General features: G+C 45.7%; 1 protein-coding gene and 1 pseudogene across 1 annotated transcript in view; one reads left to right on the top strand and one right to left on the bottom strand.

Moving 5' to 3' along the window:
- Window positions 1-4,901, bottom strand: part of AHNAK (AHNAK nucleoprotein) — a 104,698-nt gene extending 99,797 nt beyond the window's left edge. The window contains exon 1 of the mRNA XM_068261163.1: window positions 4,822-4,901. The gene's annotated coding sequence lies outside the window, so the exon portion shown is untranslated. The remainder of the gene's footprint in view (window positions 1-4,821) is intronic.
- Window positions 4,902-20,055: 15,154 nt separating this feature from the next.
- LOC137539342 (U2 spliceosomal RNA) lies at window positions 20,056-20,197 on the top strand (annotated as a pseudogene).
- Window positions 20,198-22,197: the final 2,000 nt, after the last annotated feature.

Genomic DNA, 22,197 nt, shown 5'->3' with positions numbered 1-22,197 from the left:
GCGCCTCTATAGACTTCAATAGGAATCATTCCTATAGAAGCGCTCAGTGAGTAACGTTGGCTCCGTCAGAAGACGGAGCCGAGGTTGCTTAAAAATATAATAATTCGGCCTCCAGCAATCGCTGGAAGCCGAATTATTTCATTCCCCCACTATCCATGGCGGCCTGGAGGGGGAATAGTAATTAAATCGGCCCGGACTTGTGCAGAAGCAGGATCAGCTATATACCGCTGTATCCTGCGCCCAAGTCTACCGGCGCCGATTTCAAATGTACTCTAGGCACAAGAGGTTGGGAGTGTTATAAGCAGGAGTAGGGCAGAAGAGGGTGGGAGGAAGATGTCAGGGCCAGGCTAGAGGTCAAGGCTGGTGGAGGATGTTAAAGAGGAGATGTTGGCCTTACTATCTCAGGGAAAAAAAACAAAAACACATATATAAGAAGATAAATACTTGCTCTACTTTCATAGCATGTGTATTGCACTGTCCACATTTTGATTTCAGTGATTTTTTATACAGTCGAAAAAAAAGGGAAAATCCTTAGCATTTCCCATTTTAAGTGTGGCTATTTTGAAGCCAATCCTGATGTAATTTCCTGCCCTACTCTCCTCTGCCTGATTTACCCACCCACCCCCACTATAGAAAGTGCATTGTCTCAGCATGAGAAATATTGGCCAACCATAGAGGAACATAGGTGTAAAGGCCTGTGCACACCAAAAACCGTTAGCAGATCCGCAAAATGCTAGCAGATTTTGAAATGCTTTTTCTTCTTTTTCTGTAGCGTTTCAGCTAGCGTTTTGCGGTTTTGGGAAGCGTTTTTGGTGTAGTAGATTTCATGTATTGTTACAGTAAAGCTGTTACTGAACAGCTACTGTAACAAAAAACGCCTGGCAAACCGCTCTGAAGTGCCGTTTTTCAGAGCGGTTTGCGTTTTTCCTATACTTAACATTGAGGCAGAAACGCATCCGCAATCCAAAATCTGCAGCAGCTCGGAAGTATGCGTTTCTGCAAGACGCCTCCCGCTCTGGTGTGCACCAGCCCATTGAAATACATTACCCTAGCGGATCCGCACCCGCAAGCGGATCGCAAACCGCAGCAGAACCGCTCTGGTGTGCACTAGGCCTAAGAGGGGAAACCAGGAGGGAAAGAGGCTTCAGACAATCAGGCTGCATTCGTGAAGTCTGAGGGGAAATAGAGAAGCAAAAAAGGACAACCCAACATGCCCCGCAACGTCCTTTTTGTGTACCAAATAAGAGTCAGTTAAAATGGGGAATGATCATTTATCAAAAAGAAAAGTAATAGTGATTTTAACTTTTGGATTGCCTGGTTAGCATTCTTATTCTTGTTTACCAGATAAAAATAAAGAATTGATTTTTGATTTTATGCTCGACAGTTTCACTTTGAGAGGGAAGGGGCACGCACTTTGGATGGATGTGTTATAATCCGAATGGGGGATTTTATGTGCATGAGAGGACCACAGGAGGGTGGAATATTTTATAAACAGTATTAAAGTGGACTGGAACTCTTGCACAGGACAGAAGGAAACAGAGAAATGCACCCTGTATGTATTTAGAGAGTTTAGCCCGTCTAATCCCATTTATGTCTAATCACAAATTGTAATCTGATCTCTCCCCTGTGTCACATGACATTTGAAAACACTGGATGTTAACAGGTCTGCTTCCATGAATCAGGAAGTAGAAACAGTGCAGGTTTATTTTAGGATTTGTATCAGCTGTAATAACTGTTTTTTTGTTTAAATATGATTATGCTGTTGCGTATCTTTTAGAGCAGAGAAGACGTTCTTGGTCTGCTTTAACTTTAAATTGAGCCGTGTATGGGGGGGGGGGGGGGGGGGGGGAAGGGTAGTAGTCTTATAGTAATACTTGTTGTGACAGAACATGGGCATACTTGTTTTCTGTGTAAACTCGTACAGGAATCTTCCCAGTTTCCAAATTAAAGATGGGTGGACACAGAATTCCTAGTCTCTGATTATAAAACGGTACCAATTTTTACCAACAATTCTTACCTAGTAAGTTACAATGCGTCTTTAGTAGGGTTTTGTTTACATTTTTACAAGTTTACAGGTTTCCTTAGAAGGTTGCACATCAGCGCAGCACAGAAGTAGAGACGCTGCTTCTCGCTCAGCTATATGCAGGGCAGGCATACTGTGTGGCTTCAATAACTGTAGCTCATCTAAACAATGACTACAGCAGGTACCCTTGAGCTACATACTTTAAAATTACCGTATGCCTATCTCTAGATCCCGCCCATAGTCTGCTGTAAAAAACACCCACTTTTCACTGCTGTGCACCACACATTTTCCCCACAATGCCACGCCCACATTTTCGAAGGAAGAAGGGGAGGGGGTGCTTGCCCACAACGATGGAAACATTACAGCAATAAGTTGCTTTAATTTTCAACAGCTCCTATCAGCTGTGTTGGTTACCAATAACTGTTTACAGCAAGTTGATAAAAATGGACACGCACCAATCTTCATTTTACAATCTTACCACATCTATATAGTTGGAGACAACAGTCTGTGTAAGCCATCCTCATATATGACAGTGGTTTTACTGGACATATTTAGATTGTATGGTGTACGGCTAACTTATCTCATACATGAGAGATGGCCCTAGGGGCACTTTAAAATAGTCTACACCGAAGAAAACTTCAGAGAGCTGATCTTTCACAGATACTCTAGAACAGATTTGTAGCAAGACAACAATACTGGTCATGAGGCAATGTCACCATCAGAAGACAAGCTGTAGCTATATATATGTTTTCATACACTCACACACAAAGAAAGGGTTCCCCAATGTGAATTCCTGCCTTCCACCCCTCCTCCTCCTCTCCCTCACACCCGCCCCTTCACAGTAGAGGGCTGCTGTGAGTCACACTGCTCCTAAACCAACATTCCTGAAGGATTCTGGATAGGAGCCAGTACTTTCAGGACACACCCAGAGCACAGCAATATACAGAGAAGATCCATAATATACAGAGCTGAAAGAAAACCAATACACAAGCTGAGTTTAAACTCTCATCAGAAATATAGAAACATAGAGCTAAAAGTTGTAGCCATAAGGTCCCCACTCCCTCCACATAACCCCATTTCTAGAGAGCTTGAGTTGCCAAGTACTTTTATGAGGGTGATGGAATGTTTTCAGAGTAAATGTGTTCCCTCTGAGGCATTCATGGGCCTCAGCATATTCTTTTTAGGGCACGATTTTCCAACTGTCGTCTTTCAGAAAACCACTAAATGAAGTAAAAGCTATAGACTCTCCAAAGTTTTAGAAGATTCATTTTACCATTATTCCATGAAAGTTCTGTAAAAGTAAAAAAAACTTTTTCTGGGACATTTGCCTTGAAAACTTTATTTATTTTACCAGGTCTGGGTGCTTCCCTAAATAATCAGTCCTCTACAGAAAAAAAATGTCACTTGTAGCACAATTTTCAACATTGTCCCATACTTCCTAAATCTTTAGATCAGAAGTCTTTGCCCTTGTGGAAGAAGAACTTCCTCAGGCACTTTTACAGTGGGTACCACACCCTTCTCTGACTAGCTCTCTCATCTCATTTCACGCCCAGAATTTTAAGGGGGGTGTTTCTTAAAATCAACAAAATGTGTCCCTCCCCTCCAAGTGAAACCACTGGGCGCATACGTGCACTCCAATACCACTGCCTTCCAGTTAATACATGGATTTAAGTACTATAAACCCATTCTTTTCAGTTCCATTCACACTTCTATTGCAATGCACTAAAACAGAACAACTTAACATGTCTTTGAGAAGCTGCAACAATATACAAGAATATGAATATAATATACCCCCCAACCACCACTCAAAAAAAAAACAAAAAAAAGTTTGCAGGACAATCATAATGAAAGTGGTAGATATGGATTAGTGCCTGTTCTTCAATATCAGCGCATAGCAACTATAAACAGTGGAGACTTCCCACAACAGACCTTGACTTGCACAACAGTGGCGCACTAGTCTAACCAGTTTTATTGTATAATTAAATCAAACACGGACCGCACCCCCTCTGCAAAAGGATATCTGAATAGATCTGTACGTGCATCTAAATGTAAGCTGTATACATGTAAATTATAATGCAGGCGCTAAAATGTGCATATGCACTTTGAGATCAACAAGTCGCCCCACATTCCAAAATCTCCAACAGGGAGGGTGTGGTGCCTCCATAGCCAAAACCTCTGCTTTAGCTAGAGATTCCTATCCAAAACAAAACACCAACAGAGTAAAAAGAGAATGAAAAAAAAACCACCTAGGGTAATGTATACGTGCGTAATGCGATATACATTATCACTCTGCTCCCAGTGGCACAGTATGGTAGAAATACACACACATCAGCCTGCTCACGAAGTTTTGCATACCTGGGTAGCTAGCTCTAGTCATGCAAGCACAGAGACTGTTGCGAGAATTCAGGAACGTGTGTGAAAACGTATACTGTAAACTTGTGTAAAGTTACCCACGTAATGCACACGAAACCAACCTGACTCTGCACAGAATAAAAAGCGTGGAGTGGTCTGAGGGTAACCACATTACTATCGCTCTATAATATTAACACTGTAAGCACATTTCCATGTAAATAACAGTATACTACAAACTCAGCGACTAGGACACGTACATATTTTCACAGATTACAGCCGCCGAAACACTCAAACGCACTTTGTATCCGAGAACTACACAGAAGAAAAACTTGCAAGTTTCCTTTACTACAAAACAAAATACATATTCTCCGCAAAATACATTAATCGACGTCAGAACGGACGTAGCGAATCCACATTCACACAATCATGCATATTTAAGTGGTTACCTGTGTAGTCCTGTGTTGGCACAATACGTGCAAAGAGCCAGCGGCTCTGGTCTGCTTTGGGTAAGCAGAGCTAAGTGATCAGTAAAAGCAATGCAGAGCTGCTATAGAGAACACACCATGGGTGTGTCTGTGTCCAATCCTGGAGAGGAGGCTGAGCCAGCCCTGCCCAAAGCTTGGAGTATGATTCTTGTAGAAGCTTCACAGCATGGAAGCAGCACACCTACCATCGGGGTTATCACAAGTCAGGGCTCGGTATGCAGAGAAGGCTTTGAATTATTCTTAGTGTAATGGGCTAGCTGAGATACGACTCTTAATTACTTTAAGCTGCATTACACAACATATTGTCCTAACCCTCCCTCCACCATAACTAACTATTGGAAATGAACTTCCAGGAGTTTGGGTTTAGCTTGGTTTTGAAAAGTATGGAAAAGGTTAGAAACTTTTGAAGCGATTTTATTACAGTCTTTTCTTCCCCACTGGAGAGTTTCCCCCACATTTCCTTTGCACTAGACCTCCTTAGAGCTGTCTCTGTAACTTCTATATGGTAACAGTCACAGGCAGTGGCGTAGCTTAGGAGCTAGGGGCCCTGGTGCGAGTTATACATGGGCCCCCCAGCACTTTATACATAACAATTGATACGGCACAGCAAAACCTGCCAAGGGCAATCACAGTGCCAAAGGTGCAAGAAGGGCATTGGGAGCAGCTTGTTAATGATTATTATCATTCAAAGCATCTATAGAAGTGATTATTACAAGCACAGGACCAATAAAGAGCTAATACTGCAGTTGAGGGAGGGCCCCTCTAGCCCAAAGGCCCCGATGCGGTGGCTCCCTCTGCAACCCCTATTGCCATGCCACTGGTCACAGCCAATAAGGGATCTACCGCCAGGCTTTCATGAAAGCCTTCAAAAGCCAGCTGTAAATGCACCCATACACTTGAATGGGACAGCGGTAGATCCTAAAAAATGCACCATCCAGTGTGGTTGGATGGTGTAATGGTTAAGGGCTCTGCCTCTGACACAGGAGACCTGGGTTCGAATCTTGGCTCTGCCTGTTTAGTAAGCCAGCACCTATTCAGCAGGAGACCTTAGGCAAGTCTCCCTAACACTGCTACTGCCTATAGAGCGCGTCCTAGTGGCTGCAGCTCTGGCGCTTTGAGTCCGCCAGGAGAAAAGCGCTATATAAGTGTTTGTCTTTGTCTTTTTGTTTGCTTCTGAAATGCCGTGTTAAAAGCCGAAAAAACGCCCATGTGAACCAGCCCTAAATGTATCTATTGTGTTATCTTGACGGAAACCATAGTACTGCACTACACTCAGCCCTCTTGCACACAACATGCAATTCCGATTTTTTTTTTTATCTGATCCGATTTTGGATTCCGATTAAAAAAAGTACTGCATGCTGCTACATTTTTTAATCGGAACCAAAAATCGGATCAGATAAAAAAAAATCGGAATCGCTTGTGTGCAAGAGGCCTCAATGTGATAGCGCCATAGGACTATCATTACATTTGCGTCATAATGCACTCTGCTTTGTGACGCAAAGGGCAAAGGCCCATATTCAATTCCCGTTTTCTCCTTGGTAATATGTTAACACCTTATCAATAAAATGCAGTGATCACGTTTTTAAAAAAAATCGTGATGATTTTACAACGATTTTAATGCACGTCAATAGAAGCGTTTTTTTTTTAAATGCTCAGAAAGCACTGATGGTAAGAAAAAGCGCTCAAGTGTGTCTACAGTCTACAGCCTAATGCCCCATTCACACTGGGAATCTCAAAACGCCAGCAAAATCACTTGCAAAGCGATTTTCCTGTGATTTTTCACTGTACAGGAAAGTGATTTTGGAGTAATACTTTAACAATTGGGATGGTGGCACACACTGGTCCCATGGATGTAAAACTGAAAAAATGCACCTTTTTTTAAAATAAAATATTGTCACCATACATTACACTTGGGGTATAATTTTAACGTTGCAATAATCGGGACAAATGGCCAAATAAAATGTGTGGATTTTAATTATGGTAGCATGAATTATTTTAAAACTGTAATGGCTAAAACCTGAAAAATAATAATTTTTTTCCCATTTTTTTATTATTATTCCCATTATAATGCATTTAGAATAAAATAATTCTTAGCATAATGTACCACCCAAAGAAAGCCTAATTTGTGGCAGAAAAAACAAGGTATAGATCATTTTGTTGTGATAAGTACTGGTAAAGTTATTGGGGAATGAAAGGGAGAAGCGCTGACAGGTGAAAATTCCCCTCGTCCATAAGGTTAAAAATACCCGCGGAGTGAAATGGTTAATGGAGACGTTTTACTGTGCAGGCCTACTTAGACCGCTGTTAAGTTCATGTACATTTTGCTCCACCCATGACCACACCCACATTCGGGTACATGGCCACACCCATTTTTAGCTGAAGTGCCCAACAGTGCCACGGATCTCTTAGGGTTCTAGCAATGCTCCTGGTGGTAATCCTTAACAAACTGTTCCCCATCCCCTTCTTGCACCTCTGACACTGTAGTTGCCATTGGCAGGCCGTATCAATTGTTATATATAGAGTGCTTGGGGGCCCCAATGTAAAACTTTAATCAGGGCCCTTAGCTCCTTAACTACAACACTGAGTAAAACTGTTGTGCTCTCAGTATTGTCTTCATCAGAGTGTTCTGCAAGAATCCGTTATCGATCTACCCCAAGTGGCTTACAAGCTACTTACTACCATGTAGGGGCACTTGGAATAGCTCCAAGAGAGATGACAGGGACAACAGGCAGCATTGCAAGATGGAGAATAGACAGAATCAGTACCAGTCAGGACTGGCCAGATTGTTGCAAAGTAAATGTCACAGGCCAAGGTCAGGACAAGTAGAGGTGAAGCAAGTTGAGGTGTTACGTGGAACTGGATGCGGAGACTGTTGACCGCCCCACTGCGTGTATGGACCACCCAAGCGCAGAGTCTAAGTGACCACGGGTCTTCACCCACAACCCCTTGAGGGGGAAGCAGGACCACAACCCCTTGAGGGGGAAGTGGAACTTCGCTGCCTAGTGCCCACCAGGTTGCGCTTAGGTAAATCCCACAGAGGGTTGGAGAACAGATGGTACTGCCGAGGTAGCGAGCAGTGAGATAGGTACAGGAGCTGAAGACAGAAACGTAGTCGGGGTCACAAGCCAAGGTCGGGGCAGGCGGATATCAATCAGAGTCGAGGTCACAGGCAGAGATCAGGGCAGGCTGCAGTCAAGCGGAATCAATAACGGGCTGAGGTCAGGACAGGCGGCGATATCAACGTGAGTCAGGAACAGGCTAAGGTCGGCAACAGGTAAACACAATCAATACAAGGCTTCAGCGGCTACTGGCACCAAGCTGATCAGAAGAAACAGCACTGGCCACCTCCAGCAGCTCGCTTAAGTACTGAATTTAAAATTGGCGCCGAAAGACGCGCCCTGCGCGTGCGCACGTGTGCGCGCGCATGTGCGCACGCATGCGCGCTGACGCGAACGCTTGTGCGCGTGCGCGCAGCGCAACGGCTCCCAGGAACACGCCCAACTGTCATAAAAGACAGAGCGTGATCGTAGACGAGCGTGCACGCGACTGCTGCAGACAGGTATTGTAACATGAGGTCACATGTTGAGGATGGGGTAGGCACATAGAAGAACAGAATCCGGTTCACAAAAAAGAACAAAGGGCTCAAGCACTCAGGCAGGTTGGACCACAATGGAAATCTTAAACCACTGGCTAACAAGGCACAGTGTGAAAATGCGTGAGTAAGCATTTGTATACGTGTAAGTAAATCTTTGAGCATGTGCAACTAAGCTTTGACCTTAGCATGTACATGTAAACCCTTGCATGACATATGAAAGACTTCAACCACAAGCATAAAAATATGGATTTCATGCGCAGGACCACAGTAGTACAGAGGGGAGTATGTCAGAATCACATTGCTGGTTACTCGAAAAAATGCAGAACACTGGACAAATGCTGTGCATGTCTAGTAGGAGTTCATCATATAACTCTGAAATGAAGCCTGCATGTTTTTTTTTTAACCTCGTGATTAGTGTCGTTGTTCAAATCTCGGTTTCCTTATTCGAAAAACCCAGATTATGCCATGCACAGCAGTTCTGTACAATTGTTGAAAATTATTTTTATTTGCATCTAGCAAAGAAAAAAACATGGATAGATGTGTCACACACCGCACGAAGGCGGGGAAGCATCTGTAACAGAAAAAACACAACAAACAAAAAGCATGGGACAAGCTTGTCCCAATAGAAAGACCATCATTCCCCTCAACCACCCATCTCCGCTACCAACCCCCCACCCCCAGGCAATACAGTAAGAAAAATGGCAATACAGTACAGCACTAGTGTATACACATAAGTGCACAGTATAATCAGTTGGATTCGGATTTGTCAATCCAAGGCTTTCAGACATTTTTGAATTTTTGCGGGCGTCCTTGGGCTGTGTAGGCAGCTTTGTATAGTGGTAAGGAGTTGTTAATTAAGGTTTTCCATTGCTGAAGTTCTGTTCAATTACTTGTGAAGAGAATCATAGAGCTACATTCCACAGCCTGCTTCACGTGACACCAATGGTTCCTCCTTCCAGTCTGGAATCCAATCTTATGTGAAGTTTACCTGAGACAAAGGAAAAAGTTGGCTTTTACTTACCTGGAGCTTCTTCCAGCACCACATATGCTTCTAGGTCCCTTGGTTTCCTCCATTATTCTACTGTCAGCCCTGTTAGTCATGGACATACACCTCCTCAATTGCATTGTGATGTGGGACTGACAGCGGAACAACAGAGGGGACCCCTGTGAGGACACTGAGGGACGTTACAGACTACATGGGGCTAGATCAGGCATGGGCAAACTTGGCCCTCCAGCTGTTAAGGAACTACAAGTCCCACAATGCATCCCACAACGCACGTGAACAAGCGCCAGTCCAGCGTGAAACGGCTGTAGTGCTGTCCGTACATCCCCTGGTCACCTCTTCCCAGCACACCTCAGCATCTTCCTCAATCCAGGTTTGACTCTTCTTGTCTTTTTGTGTCATTCATGCTGGTTGTTGGCTGAAGGACTGAATAAAAGCGTTTTAACACATAGGTGCGCAGCATTTCTTCTATGTGCCATGTGTCCTTAGTATTTGCTCTGCACTGCCCAAGCTTTCTGCACTTCTCTTAGCTTGATTCATGAGCCAACTTACAGGTGCATGTATATGGGGCGAAGTTTTGCACTATACAGATTGCGGGGCTTTTGGAGCGAGGCCCACCCCCTGTAAAACCAGCTGAGTGCCGAGTGATTTTTTTCTACTGAAGTGTACTAGCATGTACATGTAAACCCTTGCATGACATATGAAAGACTTCAAACACAAGCATAAAAATATGGATTTCATGCGCAGGACCACAGTAGTACAGAGGGGAGTATGTCAGAATCACATTGCTGATTACTAGAAAAATGCAGAACACTGGACAAATGCTGTGCATGTCTAGTAGGAGTTCATCATATACCTCTGAAATGCAGCCTGCATGTTTTTTTTTTAACCTCGTGATTAGTGTCGTTGTTCAAATCTCGGTTTCCTTATTCAAAAACCCAGATTATGCCATGCACAGCAGTTCTGTACAAGTATTCCACCAAGACACTGCGCTCACAGCTTCAATCCATCCTCATTCCACAATTGTAGCTCAAAAGGAAGGAAACATAAAGAACATAGCATAATACTGTTTTAAACGTATTATTCCTTACCACAACACCCAGTGCTGCAAGCAATGATCTCATGTATAACCACCAACAGGGTCTCACAGGTCCTCACCATTTAGCGTGGCTGCCAGGTCACAGACAGCTATACAAGCCTTATAATATCACCAGGCAATCAGGTGTTCTTCACCAGCAAGTGTCACACCAGGTATCCCAACACCATCAGTCATGGACTCTCACCTTCTCAAATTGCCATCCAGATTATAAAACAGCACATGCGCTTATCATATTATCAATCACGTATTTCCCGCAGATGGATCCTCATAAAAGCCCTTTGCTCGTATTACCTAATAAACTGAAGAGCCTCTCATAGCGTAAAACCGTACTTTAATTTTAAAATATTAAAACTAGTGCACTCACATGGTCCAGATAAACATAAGCATAAAACAATGTCCTCCACACCAGTTCTCCATGCCTGTAGCTCCGCCCTACGCGTTTCGTGCATGCGCACTCATCAGGGGCTGGAGGCGTGTATCAAGCCGGCGCCTTAAATCTCGTATTCCCCACTGTATCCATCCAATGGGCTGACTCGCCCATACCCACAATGGCCGCTATACAACGTCCGCCCCTACTTACATTATGCCACTTCCGCTTACTCTACACCACAGCGCTATGGGTTTCCCAAGATCTTGTACCACGTCAGAGTGGGCGGGGCTAACAGCCGTCCAACGCGGCTAAACCTCCGCGTTCACTGTGGAACGCATATCGTCTTTCCAGCGTTTGAGGTCCCGCCCATCTACATCATCTCGTAGGTCCTCCGCAATCTATTGGCTACTGCTACGGATAGTACTAGCTGGTGATTGGCTACAATACAAGCCTCATTTGTTCTCCTTGGCAATATAGTACAGCACTAGTGTATACATACAGTGGCTTGCAAAAGTATTCGGCCCCCTTGAAGTTTTTCACATTTTGTCACATTACTGCCACAAACATGCATCAATTTTATTGGAATTCCACGTGAAAGACCAATACAAAGTGGTGTACATGTAAGAAGTGGATCGAAAATCATACATCATTCCAAACATTTTTTACAAATAAATAACTGCAAAGTGGGGTGTGCGTAATTATTCGGCCCCCTGAGTCAATACTTTGTAGAACCACCTTTTGCTGCAATTACAGCTGCCAGTCTTTTAGGGTATGTCTCTACAAGCTTTGCACATCTAGAGACTGAAATCCTTGCCCATTCTTCTTTGCAAAACAGCTCCAGCTCAGTCAGATTAGATGGACAGCGTTTGTGAACAGCATTTTTCAGCTCTTGCCACAGATTCTAGATCTGGACTTTGACTGGGCCATTCTAACACATAGATATGTTTTGTTTTAAACCATTCCATTGTTGCCCTGGCTTTATGTTTAGGGTCATTGTCCTGCTGGAAGGTGAACCTCTGCCCCAGTCTCAAGTCTTTTGCAGTCTCCAAGAGGTTTTCTTCCAAGTTTGCCCTGTATTTGGCTCCATTCATCGTCCCATCAACTCTGACCAGCTTCCCTGTCCCTGCTGAAGAGATGCAGCCCCCGAGCATGATGCTGCCACTACCATATTTGACAGTGGGGATGGTGTGTTCAGAGTGATGTGCAGTGTTAGTTTTCCGCCACACATAGTGTTTTGCATTTTGGCCAAAAAGTTTCATTTTGGTCTCATCTGACCAGAGCACCTTCTTCCACATGATTGCTGTGTACCCCACATGGCTTGTGGCAAACTGCAAACGGGACTTCTTATGCTTTCTGTTAACAATGCCTTTCTTCTTGCCACTCTTCCATAAAGGCCAACTTTGTACAGTGCATGACTAATAGTTGTCCTATGGACAGAGTCTCCCACCTGAGCTGTAGATCTCTGCAGCTCTTCCAGAGTCACCATGGGCCTCTTGACTGCATTTCTGATCAGCGCTCTCCTTGTTCGGCCTGTAAGTTTAGGTGGATGGCCTTGTCTTGGTAGGTTTACAGTTGTGCCATACTGCTTCCATTTCTGAATGATCGCTTGAACAGTGCTCCGTGGGATGTTCAAGGCTTTGGAAATCTTTTTGTAGCCTAACCCTGCTTTACATTTCTCAATAACTTGATCCCTGACCTGTCTTGTGTGCTCTTGGGACTTCACGGTGTTGTTGCTCCCAATATTTTCTTAGACAACCTCTGAGGCCCTCACAGAGCAGCTGTATTTGTACTGACATTAGATTACACACAGGTGCACTCTATTTAGTCATTAGCACTCATCAGGCAATGTCTATAGGCAACTGACTGCACTCAGATCAAAGGAGGCTGAATAATTATGCACACACCACTTTGCAGTTATTTATTTGTAAAAAATATTTGGAATCATGTATGATTTTCGTTCCACTTCTCATGTGTACACCACTTTGTGTTGGTCTTTCATGTGGAATTCCAATAAAATTGATTCATGTTTGTGGCAGTAATATGACAAAATGTGGAAAACTTCAAGGGGGCCGAATACTTTTGCAAGCCACTGTATAAGTGCACAGTATAATCAGTTGGATTCGAATTTGTCAATCCAAGGCTTTCAGACATTTTTGAATTTTTGCGGGCAACCTTGGGCTGTGTAGGCAGCTGTTGTTGATTAAGGGTTTCCATTGCTGAAGTTCTGTTCAATTACTTGTGAAGATCATAGAACTACATTCTACAGCCTGCTTCACGTGACACCAATGATTCCTGCTTCCAGTCTGGTATCCAATCTTATTTGAAGTATACCTGAGACAAAGGAAAAAGTTGGCTTTTACTTACCTGGAGCTTCTTCCAGCACCACATATGCTTCTAGGTCCCTTGGTGTCCTCCCAGTTTCCTCCGTTATTCTACTGTCAGCCCTGTTAGTCATGGACATACACCTCCTCAATTGCAATCTTATGTGGGACTGACAGCGGAACAACAGAGGTGACCTCTGTGAGGACACTGAGGGAACTTACAGACTACATGGGTCTAGAACAGGCATGGGCAAACTTGGCCCTCCAGCTGTTAAGGAACTACAAGTCCCACAATGCATTGCAGGAGTCTGACAGCCACAGTCATGACTCATAAAGGCATATGCATTGTGGGACTGGTAGTTCCGTAACAGCTGGAGGGCCGAGTTTGCCCATGCCTGGGCTAGAAGAAGCTCCTGGTAAGTAAAAGACAACTTTTGTCTTAGTCTCTATCATGCTTGGTAGTATGCATGTGCACAGTAGTCAGTTTTCACAAGCAAAGATCATACACAATAAATCAGAATACTGGACAAACTGGAGTATATATATATTGGCAGTGTCTGCATATATATACAGTATATAGCTCAATAAACTAACTAGACTAATCACAATCTCAAATACAATATATCACAAAGACAGAGTGCCCTGCGCCAGCATACTGAATGCTATCCCGGGCAAGGACTGACAGAGACATCGGTTTAAATATCCCAAGCCCACCCAGGGCAACCAATCAGCACCAAACTTCAGTGTCAGCTGACCAATTCTCAGCTGACACCATCATTGCTGACGACGAGGGGCATAAAAGCGGCACCGAGCCGCGCCCGCCCGCACAGTGATGCAAGGGAGACACACAATCCCAGTCACCGCCGCAGGGGTGCTGGGGATGCCGCCAGACGAACTGGAAGACGAAGCTCGCGACTGTGCTCTGTCATCCGAGGCGCCCGAGCCAGCGCTGGAACCGCTGACAGGTGAGTCCCTTACAGTCTAAGGTTTACTTTAAACTGGAAATTAACTCAGAAGTCATCTCTGCTCTAACAGCTACACAACAGCAGTTGTGTTCAGGGATGCTCATCCGGATCCCGGGTACCCGGATTAACCCGGGTATCCGACCATTTTCCGCTATCCGGGTCGGATCCGGATTCCGGATAACTTGGCCAATATCCAGATAGCTCTATGCGGGTATCTGGCCGCATAATCCGGATACCCGCGAATATCCGACGGATATCCGGATCCAGGTACTGTAACAAGGGAGCTAATGGGCATTCAGGACCTAGCCTTAGCCTGGATCTCCTCCTACCTCTCCAACCGCTCCTTCACAACATTTTTCAATGGCTCCTCATCCGCTCCTACACCCCTCTCAGTTGGTGTTCCTCAAGGTTCCGTCCTAGGACCACTCCTGTTCTCACTCTATACTGCCTCAATTGGTAAAATCATCTCCTCCATGGGTTTCAATTATCACCTGTATGCCGACGACACCCAGATATATCTCCACACCCCAGATATCTCCTCCTCTACCATGGACATTGGCTATCATTCATAAAGAGGCTGTCGGTAAGGGGAATCAGTGCGGGAAAACACCGCTGGCGGTATTTTAGACTTCTGGGTGGGCATTCACAGAAAAGTATCCATGTGTGGTAGCACTGCGGAGATTCCCCGAACTAGGCTGGCGATAGGCAGGCGGTAGGCAGGTGGAGACACGGAAGCTGCAGAGTTGATACATTTCTCCGTGTTCCGCTCTGCTGCAGCTGCCTGGGAGGTCTGTGTGTCTCCATTCACTTGCATTGGTATCGCCACATCAGAGGGAGCGGGACTTCCCGACCTGACACCGCTTGCGGTGTTCTTCATGAATGAACATTTTGCTACATTTGTTCCGATAATCACCGCACAAGGCGGTGATTTATCACTCTGCTCGTTAGTGTCATTTTTTCATGCGGAAAGAGCCTTTATGAATGCTGACTTTGCCGAGTGGTCGGTAAAGTCAGCTGTTTTTAGCATTTCCGCATGCGGAAATGCTTTATGAATGATAGCCAAAGTCTCTGCCTGCCTCACATCCATTTCCTCCTGGATGGCTGCCAGGTACCTGAAGCTTAATTTGGACAAGACTGAGCTTCTAATATTCCCACCCCGCACAGCTGCACCCCTCCCAGATCTGCACGTCACTATTGAAAATACTACTATCCACCCTACCTCCCAAGCCCGCTGTCTAGGCGTTACTCTGGACTCTGAACTTTCCTTTACAGCCCACATCCAAGGTATTGTCAGATCCTGCAACTTCCACCTCCGCAACATCTCCAAGATCCGCTCCTACCTGTCACTTGACACCACTAAACTCCTTATCCATGCCCTTGTCATCTCCCGCCTAGACTACTGCAATTCTCTTTTATCTGGCCTCCCCTCTAACCGTACTGACCCACTTAAATTGGTAATGAATGCGGCAGCCAGACTGATACATTCTTCTCACCGCAGTGCCTCTACAACTCCGCTCTGTAAAGCACTACACTGGCTCCCCATCAGCTTTAGGATCAATTTCAAAATCCTGTGCTTGGCCTACAAATCAGTGCACAAGACCTGCCCGACCTACATCTCTGATCTGGTCCACAGGCACATACCAGCCCGCCCCCTCCGATCCTCCAATGACCTGCGCCTCGTCGCACCACGCATAACTCAGTCACACGCACGATTGCAGGACTTCACCAGGGCTGCCCCTACTCTCTGGAACTCTCTCCCACCAGCCGTCAGACTCGCCCCCACCTTTAATACCTTCAAACAAGCTCTCAAGACTCACCTCTTCACGCTCGCATACCCCCCTACACCAGTATCATAATATGTTCTGTTAGACCCCCTCTCAAAAGACGCACCTATTGTCTCCACCCCACCCTTTAGATTGTAAGCCTCTGGCAGGGCCATCCTCCCTAATGTATCCATCTTGATTATGCAATCTTACTCACAACCACCCTTCTTGTAGACTCGAACAGTCTCTATCTTGACCTATGACACTGTATTGTTATCAAATCATTTGCATGATCTTGTTTTGTTGTGAGTTTCCGTATGTTCTACCTGTATGTTAACCCATTTATCTATTGTGCAGCGCTGCGTAATATGTTGGCGCTTTATAAATACAATAAATAATAATAATAATAATAATGATGTCATTGAGCCAATCAGAGGGCTCCCAGCCAAGCAGAGGGCTCACAGCAGAAGCCCTAGCAACCAATCACAGAGGGGAACTCTGACCAGCCCCACCTGACCTCATTGAGCCAATCAGAGGCCTCCCAGCCTTTTGGGTGCCAGGGCTTACCCTGGCACCCAATCACAGAAGGGAACCCTGGCCAGCCCCCCTGTGTAATAAGAGGGCTGGCATGATGAGACAGATCGTCCTTGCTTGTGTGGCTGGCTGGTCACTAACAGACTTGCTCCAGTGCTGTTGGCTTAGCAAATGCTGCCTGTATACAGTGATAAACCTAAAGCTTTGAGTGCTAAACACCTTCACTACACTATTGTTCTATTGTTTATTTTTAGCTAGCTAGTGTAATTGTTTGATTTCATTCACTCAGTTAGGTCCTGTCTGTGCAGGCCAGCAGGACAGTATAGGTTAGGTGTGTGCTGTGCAGGCCAGCAGGACAGTATAGGTTAGGGAGGGAATAGAATTACTGTTAAGGTGGCCATACACTGGTCGATTTGCCATCAGATTCGACCAACAGATAGATCCCTCTCTGATCGAATCTGATCAGAGAGGGATCGTATGGCTACCTTTACAGCAAACAGATTGTGAACCGATTTCAGCCTGAAACCGTTCACAATCTGTTGTGGTGGTGCTGCTGCTGCTGCCCCCGCCTGCCCGCATACATTACCTGCTCCGCCGGCGCGACTCCAGTCTCCCGGTCACCGCTGCTCTGTCTGCGCTCTGGTCTCCAGGTCCGGCATGCCTCACTTCTTCTAGCCCGGCAGGAAGTTTAAACAGTAGAGGGCGCTCTACTGTTTAAACTTCCTGCCGGGTTAGAAGAAGAGAGGCATGCCGGACCTGGAGACCAGAGAGCAGCGGTGACCGGGAGACTGGAGTCGCGCCGGCGGAGCAGGTAATGTATGCGGGCTCTATTGCGTCGGTCGTCGGGCACTCGAACGCCGCTAGCGATGCGCTCTTTACCCGCGGGCGATCGACGGTTATTTTCCGCACGGCGCGATCGACGGGATCGGACGAAATGGATCGAAATTCGGCGTGTAGCGTGAACGATTGGCAGCAGATTCGATCCCAGTGATCGAATCTGCTGTCGAAACGGGCGCAAATCGGGCCAGTGTATGGCCAGCTTTATTGTATTGTATTATATAGTTAGTTAGTACTGCAGTTAGTTGTTAGAGAGAGTAGTACTGTGTTAGCTTACTACAGATTACTGCAGTGCTGCTGTGCTGAGCATTGTCAGTGTGACAGTTAGACAGATAGTGTGCACTGTCTGTCCTCTACTCTGCGGTCTGTCACTCCGTGCTGATTTAATTTAAAGTCCAACCCTGATTTCATTAAAGTAAAAGTACCCCACATCATCTGGTGACATCATCACGTATAAGTTGCACTATGTCTGCTGGCACCGGCAGCCGGGGGAGGGGCAGCAAGGGCAAGAGGACAGGGAGCAACATTACGGCCACCCTCAGAAGTTCTGCCGTGTCAGTGTCGACCCCAGCGGGCAGCCTACCCTCAGTCAGGCGCCACGATTGAACTCAGAGCTGTTAGCTGCAAGGAGTTTGAGGAGGATGTTCTGGGTTTTGAGGAGGGGTGGTATGATGTTGATGATGGGATGAAGGACCGTGACTACCATCCACAGGATGGGGATGTCAGCTCTGACTCTGAGGAGGAGGAGGATGCGTCGGTGGGTTTGGCACCGAGGATCAGCATTGCAGACAGTGGTCGTGGAATGCGGGACCCACCACATCCTTCTGCCACTACCACCAGCCGTACCACTCAACCCCCAACCACCACAGGGAGAAAAGCCCAGCAGCATCCCATTCAGGCCGCAGGGGAATGTTCACCTCCCCAATCTGGCGGTTTTTCACTCTGCCCTCATTGGACAGCAATTTTGCCATATGCAATGTGTGCAAACTACAGATGAGCAGAGGTTGTGACCCCTACAAGTAAGGAACCTCCAGCTTCATCACCCATCTGGCCAAAAAACATGTTGTTGAGCATGAGGAGTTCAAGAGGCTGAAGCAAGCTGGCGCTGACTCCCACCGCCATGGTGCCACAGGCCACTGCTGCTGATACCACCACCTATATTCAACCCAAATCACAATTGTGGACTTGCTGTGTCATTTTTGGAGGTGTCTGAGCTGAAAACTGTCATGTCCCAGTTGTGCGATTGGACTTTGGACACAATGTGGGCTGCACGACCGCTGTCTGGAACCTAGTCCTGATGTTAATTTACTTTTTTTTTCAGCTTATGTCCACCAAATAATAAATTACTGTTTCCCTTTAAAAAAAACATGATGCTACATGCATCATTTACCGTAAAAACCCTTTTTAAAGCTATTTAAAGGGCACTTCCGTTTTTTCTATCCGGGTACCCGAATAGGTCGGGTACCCGCGGGTAATTTGGTCGGATATCCGAATTCACTCAGATATCCGCAAGGTCGGATCCGGATACCCGAATTGGATCCGGGTATCTGGGTACCCGAATCCGGATCCGGGCGGGTATTAAAAAGTACTACCCAAGCAAGTGTAGTAGCAGTAGCGGTTTCTACTTCCTCATTCATGGAAGCAGACATATTGTTAACATCCAGTGCTTTCAACTGGGCTTATCTGCCATCTCTGCCATAAGGTGCGTACACACGCACTTCCACCGGCAACAACGGGTTCACTGGTCCCTCCCGCTGGGTGGATGTTCAGCCGACAGCAGTGAAACAGCCTTATCAGTCCACCGACAGCGCGGAGCGGATTGTTCAGAAACAGCCTTATCAGTCCACCGACAGCGCGTACACACGCACTACTGTCGGCTGAACATCCGCCCAGCGGGAGGGTCCGATAGACCCATCGTTGCTGGATGTAGTGCGTGTGTACCCACCTATGGCAGTCATGTGACACGGGAGAAATCAGATTACAACTTGTGATTATACACAGTTGAGGGGGGATTAGACATGCTAAACTCTCTGAGTACAGTTCTCTCTGCTTTCCTTCTGTCCTGTGCAACAGTTCAGGTGCACTTTAATGAGGAATAGTACTTTGCAATATGACCAGTTGGATAGCAAAACACTGCTAGAAGTACATTAAAGGTAGTTGGGAATCCTACTAATATAATAAATGGGAAAGTTCGGATGTTTGTATGTTTGTATGTTTGGATGTTTGTTACTCGATCACGCAAAAACGGCTGAACGGATTTGAATGAAATTTGGCACACACATAGTACATTACCTGGAATAAAGTATAGGCTAATTTTTATTCCCATAACCAAAAAGAGACAAATACAAATTTCACTGGAAAATGTAAACTGCAGCCATTCTTACACTGTTACACTGGAGGTGTGTTTAGCTTCTAAGGGTACAATGGTTAATTTGCATATATTCAGCAGTGATGCACTGGGAGACATCTCAAGCTCACTCCAACCTAAATTATCGCAAATTATTTCTGTTTTAAGAAAGCAAACTTTTGTTTTTCTTAACATCTTAGTAAGGGGGCTTTTAGGACCATTGTAGTCCCTTACACGCTCCAATGAGTTCTGGGTCACCATGAGCTTGCTGGTTAGTCTGAACCTCTCGGTGTTACAAGCCCTACTGCATAGAGCCAAATTAATCCATGCCTTACTGATGAGGATCAAACATTCCAAAACAGTCGCTTCTCGGCCTTTTGGCTAAGATCAAGTGTAGTATCTGTTCTTGAGGTTTTTGGGAGGCATGTTACTGGGAACCCGGGCTCGTCCTTCCCGGGGAGGACGCCTTGAACGAGTTGAACAGAGGGCCTGGACTACCCCTCAGCTCCTCCAGTAAAGGTGTCCGTCCTGGTTCATAATTCTCAGGGGCTGATTGAATGGATCTACCATGATCGAAGCTGAAGGGCTGAGGGCTTTGCTTAGGCGTACTGCCCCTGGAAGTGGCGCTCCAGGTGCACCCGAAAAACCTAGGATGTGGCAGATCCTAGGCGGAGTAAGGTGCTTTGGTCTGTACTGCCCATATGCATTGCTGACTAACGCAGCTCCCCGGCCTTTTGGCTAGGGAGAGTGTGGAATTTTTATCACTCCGGCCGCAAGGTCGGGGCCAGCTTGCTGGCACCGGGGACTTGTCCCCAGGGGACTTCGGTTCCCACCCGGCTCCCTCTCGGGGGAGCCACCGACCATGTGGGATGCCACATGGCCAGGCCCTGTGGGTAACCACAGGGCAGTCCAGGGTCCTCCAGCCCTTCGGGTGTTGGAGGATGCCGCCAGTGTCCTCCGACTCTCGGGTTGGAGGATGCTTAGTACCCCCTGTGCCGATGGCAAAGGGGGATAAGTTCCCTTCGGGGAACACCGGAAGGGCCCTGCTGTATTGTGGGGCCCGTGGCTACTCGTGCACGTTTTGTGGGGGTGCTTTAGGGCACTCACGCTTTTTCCGTGCACGGGGCTAATAGCCTTGCTGACCGGGACTCCTGTTGCATGCAACAGGAGCCAAGACAAGCTAAAAAAACAAACAAAAAAAAAAACAGTCTGTATGCATGTTGGATTATTATGGCTCTGTACAAATTAACAAGCTGACACATCATTGCAGTTCTGAAGGTGTGTTTAGCTTCTAAGGGTAATAATGGTTAATTTGCATATATTCAGCACTCAGCAGTGATGCACTGGGAGACATCTCAAGCTCACTCCAACCTGAATTATCGCAAATTCTTTCTGTTTTAAGAAAGCAAACGTTTGTTTTTCTTACACTGTTAATGGTAGGGTTCTCAAACTTTGCACAGTTGGTCGTTGGTTGACTAGGATTATTATTCAGAAACGTGGTTGGAGCCTATAAAAGCCAATCAAAATTCACCTATTGATTTTCAAGGGGGATATTTACATTTCTGCCATTCTTGCACTGTTAATGGCACAAGCCTCAAACCTGGTATAGTTGATATTTGGGTGACTGGGGTTCAATTTCAGAAAGGGGGTGGAGCCACAAATAGCCAATCAGATTTGTTTCATTCCAATGCAAATTATTGTTGCCAAACACCGCAAAGCTCACAAACTTGGTAATTGAGTAATTGATTGATTGTGTATTAGGGTTAGGAAAGTGGGCACAGCCAACACCAGCCAAATACATAAGCGGGCAATGCAGGGTCATAAGTGGGCGGAGACAAATACAAATTTTACTGGGAAAATGTAAACAGCAGCCATTCTTACACTGTTAATGGTAGAGTTCTCAAACTCTGCACAGTTGATTACTGGGTGACTGGGGTTAATATTCAGAAAAGGGGGTGGAGCCTACAAAAAACAATCAAAAATTACCTATTGATTTTTCAGGGGAATATTTCATTGCTGCCATTCTTGCACTGTTAATGGCACAAGCCTCAAACCTGGTACAGTTGATCATTGCGTGACTGGGGTTTAAATTTAAATTTATATAAGGGGGTGGAGCCCCAAACAGCCAATCTGATTTGTTTCATTTTAATGCAGGTTATTGATGCCAAAGACCGCAAAGCTCACAAACTTGGTCACTGAGTAATTGAGTAATTGTGTGTTAGGGTTAGGAAAAGTGGGCGCAGCCAACACCAGCCAAATATATAATCGGGCAATGCTGGGTCATCAGTAGGCGGAGACAAATACAAATTTCACTGAGAAAATGTAAACTGCAGCAATTCTTACACTATTAATGGTAGGGTTCTCAAACTTTGCACAGTTGGTCACTGGGTGACTGAGATTAATATTCAGAAAAGTGGGTGGAGCCTATAAAAAGCCAATCAAAATCCACCTATTAATCTTTAAGGGGAATATTTAATTGATGCCATTCTTGTACTGTTAATCA

The sequence above is a fragment of the Hyperolius riggenbachi genome, chromosome 11, assembly GCF_040937935.1.
Source record: "Hyperolius riggenbachi isolate aHypRig1 chromosome 11, aHypRig1.pri, whole genome shotgun sequence".
Taxonomy (NCBI): Eukaryota; Metazoa; Chordata; class Amphibia; order Anura; family Hyperoliidae; genus Hyperolius; species Hyperolius riggenbachi.
The sequence above is the reverse complement of the archived record's forward strand: the minus strand, read 5'-3'. Positions and strand labels throughout refer to the sequence as shown.